General features: G+C 38.1%; 1 protein-coding gene across 3 annotated transcripts in view; it reads right to left on the minus strand.

Annotated features, from left to right (window-relative positions):
* The window catches only part of TENM3 (teneurin transmembrane protein 3), a 2,090,952-nt gene that overhangs the window by 837,178 nt on the left and 1,228,918 nt on the right, over positions 1-24,856 (minus strand). For all 3 annotated transcript variants that reach the window (XM_064477579.1, XM_064477578.1, XM_064477577.1), the window contains exon 7: positions 18,114-18,276. The gene's annotated coding sequence lies outside the window, so the exon portion shown is untranslated. The remainder of the gene's footprint in view (positions 1-18,113; positions 18,277-24,856) is intronic.

Consider the following 24,856-nt stretch of genomic DNA (forward strand, 5'->3'; position numbering starts at 1 on the left):
TTTGATTCAAACAGAATCAGAGAACTAATAACTATGCAAGAACTTGGCGCCATGTCCAGGTATGTTCCTTCTCTAGCCGCTGTCCTTCACTGGTGGTTGATTCAATTTACAAAAGTCACAAGTAAGGAAAAAGTTTTGATGATGGGGTGAAAATTTAGGTCATTTTGCAGTAATAGCCTGACCAGTTTTGATGCTGTGGGAAAAGACACAAGGGTTTTCGTCCCTCCCTGCTCCTCACCCCAGTATTAAGGAAGCTGAATTTCAGCTCAGGTTAAACTCTTAGCATGGTCATTAGTTGAGGCTAAAATAAAGCTGACCTGTTCGCCCAAGGCAAAACAGTCATCCCAAATCAGCTGCCACTATGATGGAGTCTGCAAACCATGGCAGATTTGACTCATGCTGACCTTTCCTAATGGCGAGAATGATGCATTAAACATCAATGCCCCAAGAAACAACTTGGAGTATGGAGTGGAGGAGCGGGGGGAAATTCCGGTGACAGTTAAACAAACACATGATACTCTAGACCCTTTGCATCGTTCATACATTCAACTGTTCACCTTGTGCTCTTATGTGCTTGGTACTGAAGGACAGGGTGTTGAGGATCACGAAGTGTAGTTCTGCTACTAACCACTCATTAGACCAGAAGGTGTTTCACCTTGCGTGTCACTTCAAAATGACCTGGGAGGTATCTTCAAACTGTGTGCTCGCACAGGATTGGAGGAAAAACTTCCTAGCGACCTCTGATACTAACTAACGGTAACTGTACTCCTCAGGGGAGCTGGGAAATAAAAATTTCTTATGAGAATTTATCATCCAAAGATCCCAAGACTAACGAAATGCCACTACAACTTGTCAGGTAACAATGAAAAGAAAGACACTATTATGAAGACTCATAATATCCTAGAAGTATTTTCTTGAATTGATATTTAAGGTGATAGATGACATATTCCAAATGTCACAAATATATTGGACAGTGAGATTCATCCTTTAAATATAAACCCTATGTGCTAAAGAACATACTAGGCATTTTTAAAATAGATTATTTCTAACCTTCCCTCCAAACCTAGAAACACAGGTTTCTCACACATATATCCAATGTTTAGGAACACTTGACAGGAAGCAGCATGTAATTGGAAACATTTTAATAAATCATACACAGACTGTGAGGCTTTTCTCAAATAGAATTGCGAGTGTAGAGTATAATAAAATTGCTATAATATAGGTTTGTTACTAAAAAATCAGTTTATAGATACGATCTTAGAATTGCATACCCATTTTCAGATATATAAATTTAGTGGGATATGGTTGTGGCCACTCTAAAATCAGGCTTCAAATCAACCATTTTTTTCCTAGTAATCCATTATTAATGATAAAGACTTCAGAAAATATATTTCTCTGTTGTTGTTTCCGTAGTGAACTGTGGCTTACAAATTACCAGTGCTTGTCCCGTTGTGCAGAAAACAAGTGACCTAGCAGCCCATGCAAGGCTGCACATTTGTTTACGTTGGACCTCATTCCTAAATGTCATGACTCCAACCTGCCAGTTCTGTTATACGGCAGTTATGAGACATGATTCATCTCCCTGTGTGAACGCATTTTTTATGTTAGCCATCAATAACCATGACAATGATAATACACTGTGAGACTGATAACGATGAGGTCTTTTTTCCAACTAGCTTAGTATAATTGATAGTAAAAATAAAAAGATTGATAAAACCGTGACCTCTTGCCTTGACTAAGCAACTGACAATATAGAGATGTTTAGAGTGATTTGGTTAAACTATGAACGATAAAGTAATGACGAATGGTACTTTATAGAGCAGAATTACCAAAGCAGTTATTCAGTGTGCGTGTCCCTGTTCACACACATACATACATATACGTGCGTTTATATAATATAGGATATTATGAAGTATATTGAAATATAATGAAACCTATTCATTATAATATAGTATCATATGCTATATACAGAATGAAAGAAATATAATATAATAAAAGTATATAATGAAATATAATGAAAGAAAACAGAATAGAAGAAAAAAATCAAAGAAAGTATAATAATCCATATGGGTCAGAACTTCTGGTAAAGGAGATAATAAAATTCAGAAGAGACAATCATCAACTATACGGTAGACAATCACAGGCTGGCAAATCATTAGAAATAACATCTCATTGATCAAATTTGCTGCATCCTACTTATCATCAAACTTCTTGGGAAGCCCCACCTCCTCCATTAAATCTGTAAAGTGACTTCTGAAATTGAACTGATTAAAATTTTTAGGGCACACATCCCACTATCATAACCATAATGGATCCAACTTAGGAGAAATTAAACTACAAATAATCGATACTTACAAAGGTATAAAATTAATTCTGTGTTAATAGTAGGAAATTATCCAATTGCGGTCTATTAAATTCAATATAGATATACCTAAGCGACTAGATTAGTAGAAATAAAGGGAATTAGGGAGAATATTGAGAAATTTTATTAGCAATTGAAAAACAATAGAGTGGTGAGTGAAAAGTGTCATGTAGTAAGATGAATAATTATGGTATATTTAATTGCTAAATTACATTTAATCTTAGTTTGGGGATCCTTTTTTTTGATACAGGAATTAATTGCAATAGGTTTTTAAATGTACAGGTGGAGGTTCTTGGGGGGAAAGGGGGAGGCTTTTTGTTGGTGACTTTTGGTTTTATTGAATTATGGTCAGAAAATAATGTCTATAAACCTCTATGTTTTGGAATTTGTTAGTTTGTCTTGACCAATTCATGAGTCATTTTACATTTTTTTGCATGGAATCAGAGAAAAACATGTTCTCTGTAGGCAGCATGACAGGTAAGTGTCTTACAGCCACAGGGCCTGGAGCCGTACCAGCTGGGTTAAGTCCTCTCTGTTGCGTAGCCCTGAAGAAGTTAGCTTTCCAATTGGTGCGTCAGTTTCCTCATTGGTAAAAGGCTTTTATGAGGATTACATGAATTACTACGTCAAACCCTGGAGCAGTACCCAGCATATAGCACACAGGATGTAATTGTTTATTAAATATCTAACATTTTATCCATCTACTATATATGTATCTCTGTATATACACAACACCCACACAAATCTGCTGATTGGATTACACTATACAGATCCTTGCTTGTCTCACTCTACCTAATTACAAACTGTCTTTCAGAAGTTACAAACTGTCTCCATCATCATTTGTTGTTTTTTTTTTTCCAATTGTACTTCTGGGAGACTTTGCTTTATGTGTTGTTGCACAGCTATGTTGCTTGGTAGAAGTAAGTTCAAAATTCTTCATCTTCTTATGATTGGAAAGTTTTCTACTTCCATGACACTCTTCTTGTTCTGTGTAATGGTGATAGCCTTGAATTCCACTGTAGATGAAATTGATAAGGCAACTCCAACTTTCTCCTTGTTCTCCATTTACCAGGCACATCTTAGGATGGTATTTTCAAACATCAAAAATAATTATTTCAGATGTACTCTTTACGGGCAGTTGGACTGTGTCTTTCATCCCCTTCTGAAAGTCTCTGACTCTCTTTTGGAATGCTAACACATTATCACCTGGCTGATTTGATTCCATCCCTTCCTTGAATAAACGACTAACTAATAATATACATTACTTGGTTCTCTCATTTTTCTCATTCTTATTTTTACTGGGTTTATCAACTTTTGTTTAATTCATTTTGTGTTCTCTACCTACTTCCCCCAAGAAATCAAAATTCTGCAAGGCAACTCAATATGCAGAGGACTTTAAATAGTTAAACTGTATTTTGAATATTTAAAAGCTGCTAGTAGAAGATTTTGTATCAAAGAATGAAAAATAAACACTTTTTGCAAGTGATGAGCTTTTTTATTAAACAATGCAAAGAGTCAGTATTGATTTTTTAATGTGTTTCCTAAAATATTTGGTAGAAAATACAGTTTTTTAAAAATATTTTTTAAATTACTTTTTAAGAGTGGAATTCCACAGAGTGGTTTTTAAGTTTTTTAATTAAAAAAATTTTTTTTTATTTTTACAGAAGCTATTAAAAACAAGAGGAAACAGAACCTTACGTTCCTAAACACAATCTCTCCATGAGGCCCAGAGCTAAGTTCTGGTTTTCAGTCATTTTTTTCTGACTAGCGACATCAGAGGAGAGCAGGCTGGCTGTCAAATATTTACACGCCCACACTTGCCCAAAGTTGGGCATATACAAATCACAGGGACTCTTCCATTTATTAATTTATTTTGTTCCGTGAGGTGCATATCCAGTAAACATATCTTAACACAGCTTAAAAAGCTGGTTAGTATAGCTCCTTTGGAAAGCCTCAAACATCTTCGTCTTCCTGCTTTTCACTCACCACTCTATTGTTTTTCAATTGCTGATTTCCAGAGATTGCTGCTCTGCGAAAAGTTCCCAGGCTGAGGAAATGAAAATCTTTCCAAAAATTCATAAATGACTCTGCTCGTGCATTCCCTCTCCACATTCACTGCAGACTGGGTGATTTTAAAATTAAATGCATTTAAAAAGTTAAGTACATTAGTGATTAGAGATCCTCGTTAAGCGAGGAAGGCTCCCCCCAACCCAAAAGGTGTACAAAATCCTTAAAATAGCCTCATGCTGCCGGGCCTTCTATTCTTTATCCAGTATGTGTCCCCCAGGGAGTACACTGGGAGGTAAATGAATGCAAGAGATTCTCACTAGGCATTTTTATTCAAGTCTGTCTATTGTCACATTCTGGAGAACACTCGAGAAGGAAGCTGGGGAGCAGTAGTAAAAACAGGCGTGAGCTGTCAGTGATATAGTTTGTCACTGTTCCACTGACAAAAGGCAGACTGTCACAATAAACAGCATTTATTCCTTTCATATTTGTGGCTTAGGGCTGGGGAAGGGGAGGTGTCATTGGTCGTAATTGCAGAACACATAAATAATAATAGTTGCTTGCAAATCATAGATCAAAGAAAACAGAGGGAGTTGGCAGTGATGAAGGCAAGAAAATAGATGCTTCCAGCACAAGCTAATTTACTACCCTTTTAAAAAATACGCTCTCATTTCTAACAGTAAAAGTGGAATGATTTTGTTTGCCTCTTCTGCTGGAGGTTCAGGGAGATGAAACATCTAAATCATAGATCTTATGAATTATTTTAGGTACGTCAGTATGTGTAGATGGCTGTTCACTCAAGGGGTATTTTGGAAATTCACAGTCATCACTTCCACCAACTCGATGTAAGTGGTGAGCCCTTTGCTTGCTCGAACCATCCTTGTGCTGAGAGCGCCAGCTTGTTAAAGCACACATGGGCCCTATCAGGTTAGGTTTCTTAGAGAGAAAAATTCATGTTAGGATCCCAAGAATTCCTACCTTATATCACACCTGGACGATCTGACGTCGTTGAGGTAGGACACCTAGCACCCTGCAAATTGCAGACCTGAATTACACCTTTTCTATCGGACTCCCCCAAACTTGAAAAAGATGACAGTGTGCAGCGCTAAATTTGAGCCTGTACATGACAGAGAGACTGCGGGCAACCTTCTCATTCTTCCAACCTACGGAAACTCAATGGGAAAGTTCCCGGAGGACGACGGAGGCTGAGAAACTCTCCCCACGTTATTACAATGTTGAAAGGTTTCTCATTTACTGCTGGTGAAAAGTGTCTATTGTGGCTTCTAATAAAAACCTGTGAAGCCACAAGGGTGTAAAGTCATTTTTTCTTTCAACTTTTCAAGAAACTGGTGACATCGCTAAGTTCACTGTTTCAGCTTTGGGTGTGAAGTATCTCACCCAATTTGTGATGGCAGGTTTACATCTGTGCTGTAACCTATCCTTCCAGCAACGTGATTGGAGCTGGGTCTCACACATGGACAGCCCTGCTCTTTAAGGACTGCATCTGATTGCTCCAAACATATACACGAGGCTCACACATCTGTCTGTGAGAATTAGTGTTCCGTGGGCTTTAGGTGAGGATGGGTTAGTGCTTTTGCAAAGAAGGTAGCCTTTGGTGTAATATGGAAAGTTGACAATACCCAGAGCACAGGAAGAGCTGGCAGTCCCAAGCATAATAACGGAAGGTCCCCGATGGGGACACTAACCCAGAGTTTACCGTGAAGACATCGTGGCTATCAGCATTTGAGTAGTCAGGTTGCCAACTTTGCTGGTTGTTACCTCCAGCATTTGCTTCTGTCCAGCAGTTTTGACAGTTGCACTGCTCAGAGCAAACTGCCACCATACTTTGTTCTGCTTCAGTGCCGCTCGACTGTCACAGCCTGTCATAAGGCAAGAAAACTCCAAACCTAACCCCCTCCGACAGGGTTTAATCATTCCTATTACTCCTGTTGCCTGCCCCGGCCACCTTGAAACACATAGCATGCAATTTTATCCTTCTGACGGCACTTGCTTCATAGACTTCTTTTTTTTTTTTAAAAGGAGAATGATAAGCTATACTCCTTTGTTGAAAAAAAAATTCAGAGAAATTGATTTATTCACTAAAGAAATAATACTGAAATGTATCAATTAGGAACCAGACCCAAATAACATCAATTAGAAACTGCAGCTGCCTTTCCTTCTCTGCCTTCAAGTTGTAGCTGCTTTTTCTCTCACTTTAACACTGCTGGAAAGAAAAGAAGGAACACGTCTTTTTTTTTGTTTCACTGGGAGAACCAGACAGAAGAGAACTGGTTGTTTCTCGATTAGAGAAAGCATATGGGGAAAGACATTGGTAACTTCTCCCCCAGTCACCCTTCGCTGGGGAGGGCTTTGCACCCACTGACTTGCTTTCCCTGATCTGTGAAATAAGAACTCCCTGCCTTGGTCAGCGTCCAACCCCGCCGGCACAGAGGACTCACCCAGGAGCATATAGATATTTCATGTGTCATCACATATTTCCCAAGAAAGGTCTCTTTACTGTAGCTGATGGGGTGATGGACACCAGAGATTACAACGAGTCTGCTTTTCACTCCTTAAAGTAAGAGGCTACAATCAGGGGCAATATGCCTCCATCACAAAGGAGAGAAATGCAGGCAGTCTTGTCAAACACTATTAGTCCTGAACTCATCAGGATCCATCAAACCTGCCCCGACCATGTGCAGTCACATATCATGGTACATCTTCACAATAATCCCCAGAGAACCCCAGCAGAGCAGGGGAGCAACATCACAAAGGATGCAGGGACAGAATTTTAGGCGCCGATGTCACCTGGCCACACACGTGCTGTACTACCTCTTTTGGAATACATGTTTGTGTTTAAAGATGGTCGGTTTTGGCCAAAGACACTGACTTCAGAGAATGAATGTAAATATTTGGTCTGATCTCTGAAGGGCCACTTCAACATTTTACATTTAGATTCAAGCCATCTAGCTCAGTGTATGTACTCGAATTTTTTACTGAGCTGACTCAGACTTCTTGGTAGTCAATGGCATGATTGATTTGTGGCTAGAACAATCTGAGTTTTTTTGCCTAGAATCATGTTATCACTGAGAAAATAATTTCTTCATTTATGTTTTCTTGAGTTAAAAAAAGGAAAGAATCTTCATGAAACTAATACTTTCAAAAGCTTTCAAAGGTCACAATAAAACAAATTAACGAACTGAACACAAATAACTGAACTGTGAAAAACTAAGTATACGATTAGGAGAAGCTTTTTTCCCCCTCCCTTTTAATTAGCATCAGAATAAAAAGCAGTGGGAAAAACCTGGTGTCTGGGGTGTGTGGAAAGGCCAAGGACATCATCACCTTAATTTATTGGCACCTGAGCAGCAGAATTGTCCAAACAACTGTCACTGAGCTGGACCCGAAATCTGAGGCAGGAGAAACTAGGAAGTGCTCACTGGCAACCAGAAGACACCCAGGTTTGCACCTGAGAGCTGACTTTCTAAAATCTAACAAAACACATGATCTTGAAAATGCCTTTGGAAAGGTAGCAACCATCGAGAGTAAGGTAACCACTTGGCCCATACACATTAATATCTCAGTTTTCTGGGGGTTGCAGGTAAGATTAATTATGGGTCTTGGCTGACTATGGAATAGAAATGTCAAACATGGGTTGTTATGGAACAGTTAGAAATTCCTTCCAATTGTCCAATTCTGAAATAAAAATCATGACCGTAGTGATGCTTGCCGGCCACCCGCTGCCCTCCAGGCTGTGTTCCACCTACCTTTCCAGCCTGACGCTAACTCACTCTCAATCCCAGTCCTCATGTTCTGCCTAGATTGGAGACTGGCTTCCTAATTATTCATTAAACATGTTTGATAAATTCCCATGGCCATTCCTTTGTTAACGCCACTTCCTTTTGGAATGCCCTTCCCTTCTCTACTGTTTGAAATGTTATCACTCTTTGGAGGGCAGATTTCAAGTTCTTATCTGTGAAACATTTTCTCATTCCTCTCCTGAACTTTTAAAACATGTTATTTGCACTTTCCTTACAAAAATAGTTTATTTTGTATGGGTCTTCTTCTCTCTGTAGTATTGTAAGCAATTTGAGAGCAGACTGTGATTTTTATATGTGTGTGTGTGTGTGTGTGTGTGTGTGTGTGTGTGTGTCTATACACACACTCAAATCACTGAGAATATAGAACACAGTACTGGCAAGTGGTGGGCCGTCAAATAATGAAATGTTACTGTCATCACTCCTATTTTGTTAAAACTAGCACAGGTAACATCAACCTTGTTTTTATCAAAATGCTATTGTGATTGTTGGTCTGGTTACTAGATTGAAGATTTGTGATTAGTAAACTGATTTATAGCTTCAATCGTGGCTTCAGTATTTGCCAACACAACTGTATCTGTGTTTTACAAGGAATACGCTTGTCAATTTTATATGGTCGCTTCCTTTCCCCACATCATTTCACCACATAAATGAATCAAGCCTCATTAAACCCCCAAATTCCATTAACTGAAGAGCTTTCCCCGGTGTCGCCTGCTGGCTGAGGAGTCCCAGGACGTCATTTTGATGAACACGTGCGTACCACAGCGCCCCCTTCGTGCCGTGTGATGCTATGACACACAAGGACGTCTACACCTCTCTGCCATCTGCTTGCTCAAGGTCAAAAACAAAACTCCATGAAAATAACAACTGGTGCCTAAAACACTTCTTTCTGGGGCCTGAAACTGTGGAACATGCCAGCCATGTGACCCACAGTGTCATTTCAACGGAGTCTCTGCTGTCGATGGCAAAGGAAATCCGTCTGAGTAATCAACAAGCAGTCCGCGGGAGAGAAAAATGGCTTCAGCCCAAGCACCAACCTGTACAAATATTTTTATATACTGAACTCAGGATAGATCCATTTTTTTTTTTTTTTCATTTTTGCAAAACAACTGCGGGTATTATCCAAAAATAGCTGACTGCTAACTAGACAGCTAGCCAGATCTATAACGCTCCATGCGGACGCTGGCTGGTGCGTCTCCATCTGTACAGCCTGCTGCCTGCCTGTTTTGAATTATGGAGAGCTGGGAGGGGAATCCAAGAGATAAGGACTCAATGGCATAGCTTGCCTCGGCTCTCGCTGTCATGGGGGGTGGGGGGATATTTTTCTCTTTTATGCTTTGACAGTCGCTGATTATATGTGATTATATAGGATTCCAACCAACCTCCTCACTCTCATAGCTCCTGATCGAAGAACACCTGACCTAGAGTTCGATGAGTCCCAGGTGCAGATCTGATTCCATTCAGGTGTCCTAATGCTATCTGTCCACCAGTATTTTAGTTCTTCCCCATCCTTTGTGTCTTATTTTCTTACACTTCAAACCTTGGGGACTCTAATTTCCTTTCAACAAATAGTCTAACACTTATTAAACAGAGAAATGCATCTGCAGAAATGCTTCCGCATCAGATGTTAACCTTCAGCTCTGAACTCGAAATCTCTGTTGCGTGAGTGGCAGCAGGTAAAGGTTTTAAACTCTTTCCAGCAGATGGAATAAGTCTTGTCAGTTATTAAATTGCCACTGAGCTATTTTTGGTTTCTTTTTTTTCAGTACTTTTTTCTTTCTTCGTTCTATTATGTGCTATGATTTTAAAAATATGATTTTTTTTTCTATTTTGGAAGCAAACAGAAATTTCTAGCAACTGCTGACTTTATTTTTTCATAATTTTACTCTTGGTTCTGTGCTGTCTTTGCAGCAGGGGTTCGAGAAAATAAAACTGGGGTATGGTGTTAATCATTCTCACTCTAAAAAATAGAGTGATCCCATGGTAGCATTAGAAAATAAGTATTATTTTCTCTATTTTGGTCTTGATGGATACCTATATTCCATTTGAAATCCAAATGTAGTAATAAGGAATTCAACAACTTAAATGGTGAATGACCTTGCCAGCAGTGAGAAGCCATGTCCACTGAGCTGCTGGGGTGGAGTGAATTATAGTTGATGGAGTGAATTACAGTTGAGTACAGTCTGAGGTTGAGAATATCAAACACACTGCTCATATGGGAGAGAAATTAGGAATATGAGTCTAAGCAGCTGCTTCTAAGTCAAAGACCTTAAAAATAGAAACTCTGGTGAAGAAAATGGAAACCCAAAACAGGAAAATGATGTTAGGAATGAGACAGAAGTCAAACTGACGGATTACAAAAAACACGTAGGCACGCCTAAAGGGGTCCGCTCAGGCACGTGCAAAAATACCATGATGCTAGCTCTGGGTCTTCTTTCCTACCTGCCCTGTGTTTACAGGGGAGGATTTTTCCCCTCAAAAGATCATGACAGAAGTACTCAATCAAAACTCTTGAACCTCACTCCAACACCCCGACAGTGTGTGGCACCAGTTAATCTGCTGGAATGAAACTAAATTTGGGTGAATGAAGGAAAAAGAAGCGTTCTGCTCTATGGCTGTGATCGTGGGGTCATTCCCACAGAATCGACTGCGGGCTCCCAGTGTGCTAAGGCTGGTGCTCATGGCTGTTACTCCAGAGCTTACTTCTGCTGTTGTGCTGTGGAAAACATGTAATGGGTTCTGCAGCAGAAAGGAAGTCCATAATGACTTATTAAATGAGAGTTCCTAGAATGGACGGCGGAAGAAGTTTGATAGTCCTGGATCACAGACTGGGATAATGGCAGGTTTTTTTTTTTTCCTTTAGAATAACTTTGTGATGATTAAATTCCATATTTAAAAATATTCTGACTCAACGTCCTTAGGAGACAATATGTTTCACTGGAATAGTTTTGGCTTTTGAACCATGATCTTGGTTTAGAAGACTGGAACCATCTCTTACTTCCTGATGACCTCTGTGAACCTCCATTTCTTGACCTCAAAATTGGTGCTAATCCTGCAATGTTTTTGTAAATATTCATGAGCTAGTGATTTAGAATCCTTAGCACTGAGCGCCTCATAAAATTAGTGCTGATAGTTTATCCTAATAAGCAAAAACCTATAAAAAAGCAATTTTTATCTTCTTACTGAGTGATATGACCAGCTGAAGCTTAGACATGGTGCCTATTTGAACAAGCTTGTGGACTCACTCAACAACCAACTGGTGAAACGATTATTGTCACAAATGATTACATTCTAAAATACCTTAAAATAATTATGTCTCTGTAGAAGTAGATAAAGCCTAAATCAAGGGGATGCTAGTATAAAAATTAAAACAAAGTAATTGATAATCCTTTTCTATAAATGCATTGGTATTTTTCATTTAGCCTTCTCACATATCGACCCTTGTTCCAAGCTAACAGCACAATTTTACATTATGGCTCTCTAAAGATAATTCTATGAGTTTCTGATACATTTTCTAAAAACTACCTGCCCAAAACTGACACACACAAAAAAACCTTGGAGAAGAACTGAAAGAGAGCTGTAGTCTCCCACACTAAGAATTTTGGAATAAAATCCTATTGAGGTATAATTCTAGAAAAGAATCAGTTCGGAGTCACTGAGTAGAAAAGTCAATTCTGCCTAATTCATTTAAACAGAAACAAGGGAAAAGTGCTAAAAATGGTTTTATTTAACAGTCATGATAGCCCTATGGGCCTAACACAAGTGACAGAATGGGCAAAACCATTAAGTACCAAAGATACATTTCCTTACCGTTTTCATCATTTAAGACACATATTAGGCACCAAATAAAACATGGTTTATTCTTGGGTAAAGAATGCATAATTCTGCTCCCTTTTCTTAGGGTTCTTCTCCCCCTCTGACAAAGGAAAATGTGTGCTTTCAAGTCACCTTCCAGTAGCTAAGGACCTGTCCCAGTTCAGGGCTGCAAACTGTCTCTTCTCATATTCATTAAAACAGTTCTTTCTTGTGTCTCATTTCCTCTCTGCTCTCTGTTATGTATGAAAGCAAATAGGTAAACTAAATCTATTACTTTAGCAAAGACACAAACTAATGGATTAATACCTATAACTGGGTTCTGAATCATTGATTTGAGAGAGAGTTTATTTTAATATGGGACTATTCAAGACCAAAACTTTAATGTAGAGGTGTAAATAATTAATGGTCCCACGATGAGTCATTAAGAGACATATTTTGGGCAGGTGGGTGTTTCTGAAGTCCCTTAAAAATATTTTATACTTGATCTGTATATTATGCTCTTTCTGATTATCACATCTAGAAAGAGGTCAAATTTGGTGATAAAATGCACTAATTTAAAGGAGAACCTGAGACAAAATTAATGGTCTGAGGTTATAATATGTAACTTTCACCTCGTGACATTCACAAAAGAAGTCGAACTTGTTAACACATCAGCCATCTTAAAAGCATACAATATTGGCAATAAAAGCACAAAACTCTAATTACTTTAAAAAGAAACCATCTTTTGAAACACTGCTAGCCAGAGTGCTCTGCAGATGAAAAGCAAGTAGACTTTGTCTTTATTACAATCACATACTCACCCTCAAACATTTTTCTTTTGAATGGGCAGAAATGAGTTGTCCTTTTTTTAAAAAGCAGTTTTTTCAAACAATGTGTTTTCTTGTGATAAGAGATCTGTTTTAATGTCTTTACAAAAGAGGACCTTCAAAATGGTCTGTTATGGTGGAAAAGCGTTAGGATTACAAATCACGGTGGTTTTAAAAGGACCCAAAATTCTGTAAAATTGCTCCCCCCTCTGCCAAGTGCTTTCAGGGAGATGCATGCTTCTCTGGAAGATTTATGTCAGGGTTATTTGTTAGTTAGCAATGCTTTGTGAATAAAAAAAAGACCTAAAAGAACCCCTCTTATAAGTTCCCAAAACGTAGCTCTCACCATCGTCTTCTAATCATTGGAGGGAAAGTCAAATTAATGTATCGTCTGTCCAGGAATCTCCTCTATAAAAATACTAGTTTAAAACGTAATCCACTGTGAAGCCAACTTTGCTATATTTTCTTGTGATATTTTTCCCCCAAAATAAATGCTTTCCTCAGCCTCTCGATCTTACAGCATTAGAGCAGACACCCTCTAGCATAGAATTTAAGACATGGATTCAACCTGTATTTCTTCTTTTGCAAAGTTATTTTAAAAAATATTTTAGAATTATTCTATAATGTTCTAGATTTAAATTACAGTGTCATAATTTACGCACGGTGTGTGCAGTGACAGCTGGCTCTTGGTGTCTTGTCTAACAACACAGTAGACAAGAATTATTCCTCCATAATTCACCCCCTGTCACGTCTTATTGCTTAATTAAAACACAACCTTCCTCTACATGGCAAGCAATTGGACTGTTAACATTATAGATGATTATCCAACCTAGCATATTTTATTTTTACAACTTATTCTTTTTATGAAATGAAGATGCTCACTTCAGGTACACCTACCTCCAAACACATGAAAAATGTGTCTCTTTACTTTACTCTCTGGCTCTTGTACAAATTGCCACTTGCAAAAACAGGGGCAAATCATTAGATGTTAGGAATCAGTTATTTAGATATTGAAATAACAGTGCAATGTCTATCATGCAAATTAACGTATGAGTTTGACAGCCTCTGAGTGGAATAGCTTCTTTTCTCTGATCTTCTGTTATTGATCAAGCAAATACGAGGGATGACACACAGGTACATGAACTTGTAAAATAAATGTAAATAAATATACGTGTAGTGCTATCTCAGAAAACCTTAAAACTCTACTGAAGAACTCAGAGAGAATAAACAAATGATGGAACCTGGTCTGCATGTTAATAAGTATATTATGTAGGCACAAAGGTATGGATTTTCCTCAAATCTGTCTAGGAATCTGACAGTAATTCAATGCAAATTTAAAAGTCAACAGCATTTTTTTTAACTTAACAAAGTGATAGTAAAATTTTTAGGTTAAAAAAATAAGTACTCCAAAATTGCTAGACGAATCCTCAGGGAGGGGCAATGAGTAGCACCTGGTGCTATCAGACAATTTATAGCAAAATACAGCCCAATAGTTCCATAATTAAGGGTTTGGTACTGGAGAAGATATGGTGAGAAAGGTCACTGCAAATCTAGGGATAAACACAAACGCGTGCAGGAGTTTAGAGGATACAAGTTTCCCGAGTACAGCATTGTCGATATCCTAGCGCGGTGCTACCCTACAGCCTTGAAAGATGCTCCTCCCTGGGGAAACTGCGCAAAAGGTGTAAGGGGTCTCTGCACAATTTTTATAAGTACATGCCAATCTACAACCATCCCAAAATTAGCAGTTTAATTTAATTTTATAAAGTACAAAAAAACCCTAGGAAAGGCAATATCGAAGAAGAGAAAAAATTCTAATGCCCAAGAAACAGGTGAAAATAGAATCATTTTTAGTCAAAAAGCAAATCAAAAGAAACGAGAAGCAACTTTCCCCTTTATCAACTTAGTCAAGATTGAAAATGCTTGAAAAGTAACGTTAGTGAGGGTGAAGGTGCAAAGAAAGGAGCTTTTCATTCGCTGTTGATAGAAGTAAAATTTGTGTAATCTTACTAGAAGGCAGTTCAGACATACACACACACACACACACACACACACATATACATATATAAACAAAATTTAAATAAATACACATGCCTTTTGACCCACTGATGCTGACTTCATGAATACACCAGCAAAATTTCTCAAACATAAGCATATACAGAAATATATATTACAGCATTGTTTGTAATGGTGAAAAAACTGGAAACAACTAAACAGTGTATCAGTGGAAAAAAGTTCCAACTAACTTCATTTTGGCACATGCTCTTCCTTCTGCTTGGAGCACTCCCCCAGAAATCCACAGGATTCCTTCTCTTTCCTCCTTCAAGTCTTTGCTCAGGTATCACTTACTCAATAAGACCTTCAAATCATTCCTCCCTGTTTTATCTTCTTTCCCATACTATTTACAACTCTCTCTGTCTCACACATTTATTCTGTTTATAGTCTGTTTCTCCCCACAAGAATGTAAGCCCCATGAGGGGCAGGATTTTTAAAAACCGATTTTGCTTACTGTCACAACCTTAGCACCAAAAATAATGCTTGATACATAAGACACTCTGTATAACTATTTGTTGCTTGAATGCATAAATTATATGCAGATATTTAAAGAGAGATGCATTTCTATGGAAGAAAAATTATAACTAGTAATTATTTTAGAGGGAGAAGAATTTTTTAAATGCCCATACTTTTTCGCTTAACCCTGTACATCCTTTGTTTTTGTTATTTAAAATTATAACAAAAATTATATTGGCATTGATATTATAAGATACTATAGGACATTTTTAATATTCTTCTATTTTTTTTAAAAAAAGGAACCAAATTTAAGTAAATCTTCAAGATCTTTAAAACTGTTATTAAAGTTACAAATAAGCAATTAACCCAGAGATCTAACAGTTGTGCAATAATGAATTGCCCAGCTAACTGAATAGCCCCACAACTAAAGAATGATACAAATTCTAAACGAAGAAATAGTACCAGAAGCCTATCAAATGACTGAAGCAGTAAGTACATACGTGACCCGTCCCAAAGATGAGAGAAGAGTTTGCTGAGGGTCTTTTGTACAGTGCAATAGCAGACGGTGACCGATGTGTCTTTTGCTATATCCATTCATGTATTCCCTAATAACAGTATGATTATGGTGAAATGTAGCAGTTGAAAACTTGGATCTGATGGTGCACGTTCAGAAACAGAATAGAGGAAGAGCTGATTTCATTAGCCTGAGTGATAGGCTATTACGTTAATGGCTCCATTCCAGGCAGGGTGGCCCTGGCACTTCCTAGCGCTGACTACGCTCCATCTCATGATGACTTAGGATTTTCCGTCTGGCATCAGCACTTGGGTTACCCAGCATATATGAAGACACAAGCTGGTACCAATTCAGGTACATTTTACCAGTCTAAATCCAAAGATAAAGTCCATGTGGCATGATTAAAGGATGTGTAGTTTTCTGTTAACTGCATTCAAAATATGTGAAGTCAAGCAGAATTATCGGCCAGTTTATGAGCATATGGTTACTTTTCCTACTAATAAATATTTCCATGGATGTGAGACTAATGAAGCAACGCGATGATACTGCCTTTTCATGATTATTAAAGACAGAAATTCTCAAGAGATATGCATAGATTTGGGTCATTCGGCACATAATTTCACGGAAAGCCACTTCAAGTACCGCACCTCGCTTAGCACATACCAGGTGATGAAGGAATGTGACCTGAACGCGCAACCACGGAAAATCAAAATAAGCACCTAAGAGTTTTGAGGGATACGTTTCATGCTCATTCTCCCTAAACAGAAAACGCTCCATTACTAATATTTCAATGGCCTTGGTGCATTGTATTGGGTCCTGCTCGCTACCCGCTAAACGAAGGGTCTCAGGGTAAAAGAATCAGTTCCATTTTCATTCCGTCTCAGTCAGAGCGAGATAGTCTGGATGTTAAAAGCATTTTATATTTTTTACGAGATCATCAGCTCGGGATTTTCTGATCTCTCTCAATTTTTCTCCACTTCAGGTTTTCTCACAGGTAATAATAAAGCCATTTTGGTAGAAATGCAGCCGTCTTGTGATTTTCTTTTTAAGTGGGGCTCCACATTTTTCACAATTTGAAACAGTAGGCACAGCAAAGTGCACTGGAGTGGAAAGAAAAAAAGTGGGGGGCAACACGCTCTCCTGAATTTTCAGGAATCCAGAGTCTAAAAAGGATTCTTTCTGGTTTTTTGTTACTAGGACACAGTAGTTCCCCTATATATTTCTGAATCTAGCCTTATTTCCTTCTATCATTTTCTTCTCTACTTTGACCAGTACTGATTTTTTTTGGAATGTTTAAGTTCGATATTTGACTTATTATTCCTAAAACTTACTGCAGTGCTGCTGTTGTTTGGCATTTTTTCCTTTTGTTCTCACTGTTTGCTTTCCCACCTCTATTCACTTCGCTGTATCACCATTACGCTTAATAATTCCTTAATCTAGCTCTTTGTAATCTCCTTCCTTTTACTCTTACCTTCTAAAATTTTACATAGTAAAACTCAAGCCCTACTTGTATTTTGTCTGAAAGTTACATATATTAAGTAAATAATTTAATATCCCAATATCCCATATTATTCCTATTTCCTTGATGATTGAAACCACGTGTTCCATAATTGTCAAGACATTTAAAAAAATCAGTGAATAAAACTTTCAGATACAAATGAGGACCTCTAATATGGTATAACTGTCTTCATTTTTAGCAAATAGTCCTGCCCCTGAATTTTATTTTAGACTATAAAACCCACCTAGATTATACCAAATGGTTCTTAGATTTCATGAAAGTCAGAGCCTCAGACTACCTCTCAATTTCTTTCAGAATGAAACGAACATAAAAGCAATATTTCATTATGGTCTACAGTGAGGCTGGGGATTAGGTGTGTTTACAATTAGGTACATTTCTGAAAACTAAACGCAAGGACTACGATTGGATTTGATTTCAAACAATCCCTCCACAGCATATGCGTTGGTTGCTATGCAACACAATTTAATAACAACAAATGATGCCAAGTGATTTTTGCATACTATAATTGGCTTGCAAGTTTTGCTGCTTGAAAATTGCAAAGAGACTGGTTATTTAAATTTAAGCGGCTATGTTAAAATGCTAATTTTTATAATTAAAAAAAAAAAAAAGGAAAACTATGACGCAAAACCTACATCTTAAAACTGAAGAAAAGACTTGCCTTCTGTGGCAATACATGTGCAGCAGTCTGGAAAGTTTCTCTTTCACCCTTTGGGAAAGCATAGAACATATTGAAATAACTTTTTATGCTGGTCTTACTCACCTAGCTTCTCTGATGAGTTGCTCTAGGAAGTCTATTATAGAGGCAGGGCTCAATTAGTGTAATTTATGTATCCTTGAACGTCAATCATTCCTGTTGAGAGGTGGGACTCCTAAGCTCTCAGTGCATTAATTAAGAGCTTATCTCAGCAGAGCCATCTTTCTACCTAAGGACCAAAAAGAAAGTTTTAATTAGATTTTTAAAAGCAGGGATGTCACATGTGAAAGCAAGTATAGTTCTTCAGTTGGTCTGTGAGGCAATAACCAGAAGGAAACATTCCAAACACTGCAAAGGGCACCTGTCTTCAATCATTCCTGACATTGTAAGTAAGTGAGGAGCTTCCGTCTCCAACACTGGTTTCAGCCCTTGGACAGTCACCTCCTGGACATAACTGAAGTTTTGACTGTGTTGTTTCATCGCCAACTTCATTGGACCCTTGTCTAATTATTGATGCAGACGCTGATCAAGTGCAATTACAACGCAGGGGAGAGACAGTTATTTTTCTCTGATGGCTGACTTTTTGTTCCAGACTAGCTTCTGACTGAATACACAATGGGCAACGCAATGCAAGTTCAGCAAAAGGGAGTGAGGGAACTTGCACAAGACATCAGTTTCACTGGTTCAGTGATGGAGTGAGCATGCACTTGCCGGCTAACCTAAAAATACAGGGACTCGAGAGAGAGGGAAAAACTTAGCAAGGCTCTCTGGTGTCAGCTGCTTGAGAGAGGCTGTTCTCCTCGAATGGCTTGTGTGAGGCCATCAAACATACTCCTGAGGGCTCGCTTGGGAAATAATAGATACATTATTGATTAAAATATTTATAAATTAGGGGAGGGAAACAAATTTTAAAAGCGAGTTGTAGAAGGGAAATATGTCTACTGACAGCTATTAACCCCTCCCCCTCCATAATTAAAGGGAGAGGGGGTCGGAACACACGCTTGGGAGAACAAAAACAAATGAGTTTGCCAACGTCAAGGAAAAAGCGAAGAGTGAAAACAAAAGGAAAAAAAAAACCAATACTGGAATGGCAGGAACCCTGCACTAAATCGTAGAAATAATGAATAAATAACCAAATTTAAACATTTGGAAACACTGGCATCGGAAACAGGAGCGATGTAAAATTCCTGTTTTCAGAATGGGGACATAGAACCCCAGCGCAACGAGCGCAAAATAAACGATGTGGTCCTTGCAAGGGTGTTTCTCCCAGGCGGGAAGATGCTTGAGCGCAAGAGGAGAGCTCAGCGCGCAGGCTCAAACCGGCCGAACGCGTGTCCCAGGGTTCCCTGTGGCTCGGATATTTCATTCTGTTTTTCTAAGGGCAAGTGTTTAGGAAATCCAGTTACGCTATATGCTATAAATTTACCACCTAACGACCATACTTGACACGTCCTGAATAACAGCCACAAACTTGACAAAAGAAACTATAGATTTTCCAGGTGTACGGTTTGCACGGTTATGTTTTCTAAATGATAGCGCGTGATGAAAACATTACTACATAGACGATTTGTCAGAAGGAAAAGTTGGAAAATGGTAACCCATCCCTTATGTTAATGTTCATAGAGATATTTTATAATCCTTTCTCCACTCATTCCCCGCACATATTTCCACAGCTATTTTGCCTCATTTATTGTGCTGCGTAATGTTTATTGCCCAGCACATAGAATAGCACTCCCCAGATACAAGCCGGCAATTGTGCTGGTTACACTGATCTTGTGTGCCTGATAAATTTATGTAATACAAACACCCTGCCTCTGAATACCCTTTCTGTGTCCTTCAGTGCATCTTTTCATTTAAGCCAGGGTATATTACAAAGCCAAATTACCTCCTGTGCGTACTGTACTCGAAGAGGTCTAAATGGTAATATTAATACATACAGTTGTGTGTTTTCTGATTACGTAAAATTTGTTTACCCCGGGAAATCTCTGTTTTCCAAACAACGTTTAAATTATCTGTATGATAGACTGAAGACAGAACATGTTAGCATTAACAGATATTTAGTGCAGTTGTTTTTAAAGGGGAAAAACATCATGGTGAACCTTTCCCTGCGTTGTCAGCTTTTTCTTTACCCCTGAAGAAGTCTTGTGTTCTGAAGGCTCCTTCCAGCGACATTGACCAGGGCCACCGTTACACAATCCCATATTACACATGCCCATGTTTCTTGATGAACATGACAGAAGGAATAGGCTTCAGAACAGGCAGGAAATTTGGGAGTTTTTAGCCAAAGAAATGGATTTTCTTACTGCTTTATTTGCAGTTGCAAAAGAACCCAACTTTTGGATGTAGGCGGGAAAAGTAAGTCTTTTCCTGAATGAAAATTTCCTTGTTTTTCAATATGACCTTTTTCTCAATTTAATGGCATCTTTTGAGTCCACTAAAGCAGAAGGCCAGCTCAAAGTATCACTGTGACAATGTATCCAGACCTGGCTTTGACATTTGCTCTGAAATTAGTTGCAATGGTGCCTTGGCACTCGAAGGAGAAACCTTGGGCTGTGTTTGGAGAACGGCAGCTGGCAGGAGCCCTAGGTTCATCTTCTGCTCTGCCCCTATTACAGGAAACCCCACCATTTCTCAAAGATTCCCAGAGTTTCTGATGCTGCCAGATGCCTGCCTCACTCCAAGACTCATCTCCTCAGAAAGTGACTCTGTTCCCAGCTACATGCTTCTATTCTTCCCCTTCTCAGCAGCCATGATGGCATCTTGTTGGGTGAGAAAGTCCGTGACCTTGTTTCTACTCCTAAGATTTTGGTGAGCCTCCCCTGGTTCCGGGCAGTCTGGGAGGGTCACTGGCATGTATCAATTTGATGAACTGGGGGGTGAGGGGCAATAAAAAATGAGCACTCAGAGTGGTACCACGGGGGCTTAATCTGTTACAATTCAAACTTTAATTCAGCCACTATTTAAGGATGGCAGAGTTGGGGTTGGTATTACTGCTTTTTAGATGGTATTTGAGTGTATACACTCACAGCGAAGCTATGTGGCTCAGAAAACAAAGACCTAGAGTGCACTTACTCATAGAAGCGTTTTCACCAGGTGGACTGGTAAATTCTTTGGAACGTTTAGCTCATTCCTTCAGTGAAATCAGTCAAACTAGCATCTACTAATTTGCCACATTTTCTATACTCACGGGACTCGTATCCAAAGGCAAACTCTAATGAAGCTGTAGATAAAATGACCCAGTTCTGTGTTGTCTCATTACTGGTGATTAAGTGTGAAAGAGTGGGTTGATCGTCTGACCTCCTCCACTCCTTTGGAGAAATGATATTAGAAGGAATGAAAATTCCTTTTAACAATATATCATGAGAAAAAAATAAAGGCATTAACGTAGAACAATGGGTTCAAATACACGGTGTCATCAGCAGTATAAACTAGAACTTCCAGCCTTAAATGGCAAAAACACCAACTTTGGACCTATTTTATAATTGAGATTTGCAATTGTAAAATGATTCAAGATTCTCATATTTCTGTTAATGAGGTTTAATATAGAGAATCCTGCAGATACTAATTCAATCTAGTAACGCCAAGGAAAGACAAACTAAGTTTAGCGTCTCAGAATGTGTCAGTTTGGGAAACAGGACCAGAACGCTCGGCAAAGTCTACTTATTTAGACAGTTTTTTTCCTAAGCCGAAGAAAAGGGATGTCTGGGTAGGTTATCAGTCTTATATCTTTGACATTTTGTTATTTAGTTTAATGCTGAAATACTTCATTGTGCATGAGCCTAGAGGTTTTCTGCTTTAATGTGTTTAAAGACAGAATAATAAATAAATGGTGATTTAGTCCGGTATTGATGTCTGGGTTGTAGTCAGTTTCGTATATTTTAAACCTTTTCCCAGTTCTGACTGAGGAAAAATGACTAGTTTCTAGTTGCGTTCTTGACATATGAATTATTTGGGGGAGAACTGTTCTCAAGTTTTACGGGCATTAGGTTATATAAGTGATGACAACTACTAGCTGCCTGTACTGAATTTTCAAACAGTTTTCTTGAAACTCTTCAAGTTTAATAATAATGAGGGAGGGGCAGCAATTAACGTACACCATTAATAACATGTTGTAATGTAATTTTTGAATTAAGGATCAATTCCTCATAATAAAAAATCAGCAGTTAGTGAAACTATTCAAACACTTTAGAGATAAAGCCATAGTGGTGTGAAAACAGGAGAGGAAATCCATATTTCTTTATTTTTAAACAGTGTTCTTTCATTTATCCTGCTTTTTAATATTTTCACGTATATTCTTTGTATGGTCATGTTAGCATACATTGCCGAAACCTGTTAATTGCCATCTTTATTAATTCAAATGATTTTCTTTTAAAGAAGATTGAGAGTGGAGAACTTTTTAATATTCAACAAACATTCAATATTTCCAAATAATCCTGTAAATGTCATGACATTTTGAAAGCTTCACTTTTATGAGGCCATTTCCTTAAAATTCCTGTAGAAACTATACACAGGATATTTTTTTAAGTGAGTTTTTGGTTATTCTATACTCAATTTCTACTTTCCATCAACAGTTAAGGCTTATGTTTTCTATTCTCATATTCTCAATAACTCAAAGCAAGGAGAAAAAATATTTTTTCAGTGATCTAAAAAATCTTTAGGCTTAAGGTCATTTTTAACTAGTTATACTTTCACACAAAATATGAGTCACTTTGAAAACTGGTCCCCTGCAGTCACGTTACCAAAATGATAAGTCTGTAATTGAACATAAATACATATGAATGTCTGTATATTTGCATGGATGCATTTTTTTTTTTGCATGGATATATTTAATACCACGAGAAAATCTTCAGCTTCTTCCATTGTCAGACTAAGGCATGTATGTGTATGGTTGTGTGGGGTGTAAATGAGATGTTATTGTTTCATTAACACATGTGTTTATTCAATAACTTTTTACTGAGTACCCAGAATAGTGCCAAGCACTATGCTGTGTTCTAGGGACAAGACAGTGAGCGAAACCAACAAGGACACTGCCTCCATTAAGCTTCCATTTTAGGAGATACACAGATACAATGGTTACCCAAGACCTTAACACGTTTACCCATTCAGTCTCTACATTTATCTATTTTATGTGCCATGTATGCTCGTACTATTATCAGTTCAGTGATTTTCACTTTCCAAAAACATTTGGAAAAACATGCTTTGGGTTGAAGTCTGATTTGCCACATGAGATGACTGAAAAAGCAATTCTAAACTACTTTTAGGCATTCAGGATAAAGGGAAATTTTCAAAGATACGTTTATGGCTTAATAATTAAATCTGGGTGAATATGCCTGCTGGGAACTTCTGCAATAATAAAATAGAATGGCAGGTTCCCAGCCACAAACAAAGAACTTTTTCTTTCAGAGATCTGAGTCACAGCATATTAGTATTTAATAGATTTTGCATTTTTTAAATGCATAATACTAGAATTTCATGGTAAGGAGTCTTGAATAATTATTCAAGTGCAATCCAAAAGGTTCTGAAAAACAGAGACTGGGAAGCAAAAACTCAATGACACAACTGTTCCAGGGACTTTAAGTGCCTGAAACAAATCGTAAGATACGATTGCTTTGATCTCAATCCTGGAGTCTCCCTTTTCCCTGCCTCAATGCCCCGTCAGATACCCAGAGACTCAGTCTTTCCCTGCCTTCTACACACTAGACCAGAGTCGGTAACATCTCAGGAATTACGAGCGATGCCCATGAGAGGAAATGGCCGTCTGGGGACAATACTGATGCTGACCCACGGACCTCAAAGTGCTCAAGCTTTATCAAAAGCTAAAATAGGATTGCATAAGAGTATGCATGAATTAGCAACTTGTCCTAAGACTTAGTCAATTCAGTCACCCTTTTCTTGATAAAATGATCACAGAAAAAAATGATACGCGCCAAAAGAGATAAATGAAACAGCTGGGATGATGAAGATACGGTAACTTTCCAAGTGTTTCAAAGACGCAGCCTAAATTGATTATAGAGGTTTTGGAAAATAACTTCATTTTAAGGTCCCATATTAACATACATAGACATGGACTGAAGATTGGACTGAATTATACATTTATATCTATTTACATTTATCAATCATCTATCTATTTATCTACCTTCAGAAGTCAAAGAAAAAATAAAGTTCTCCTCTCACTCCATAGCAGTAACTTGAAGAAACTGCTTAGACGCTGACTTTAATTTCAGAGGTCCAAGGAAGAAAACACAGCTCCCAACCTTCATCTGCATTTTCAGGCCATATACAATCAAAACACTTTAGAGAACCCTCAGAACAGTTAGGCAATTCTAATCTATGTCCATTTTCCTCCTTCATCTCCTTCTCAATAAATAATGGATAAAGCAACGGCGGGTCTTTGCTGACTTTTTAATTCTCCTAATATACAAAAAATTATCTCCTGGAAATAAATTAATGTCTATACAATAGTCTGCAAATGGTCTGAAAGTGATCTGGTGGTTCTTAAGATGCTCCATGTGTTCTAATTTCTTTTTTTTTTTTTTATCCAATTAATCACTCTGTTTACCTCCTCACTCTATCCCCACTCAAAACACAAGCTTCTGTCACCCTGCGGCAGAGACTCATTCCGTTATTTTTTGCCCCACTTTTCTTGGTTTGCTCTCCAGTTTTCTATTAATCAGAACTAATGGACACAACAACAGTGCAAATGCGAACGCGATGCAAATCTCGACTGGAAAGCTCTTTTTACTGGAAACACCACTGATAGGAGTGCAAATAGACTAACTGGATTAATGACAGCTTACCTGATTTATGAA

Source organism: Camelus dromedarius, chromosome 22 (genome assembly GCF_036321535.1).
Source record: "Camelus dromedarius isolate mCamDro1 chromosome 22, mCamDro1.pat, whole genome shotgun sequence".
In the NCBI taxonomy this organism is placed as follows: Eukaryota; Metazoa; Chordata; class Mammalia; order Artiodactyla; family Camelidae; genus Camelus; species Camelus dromedarius.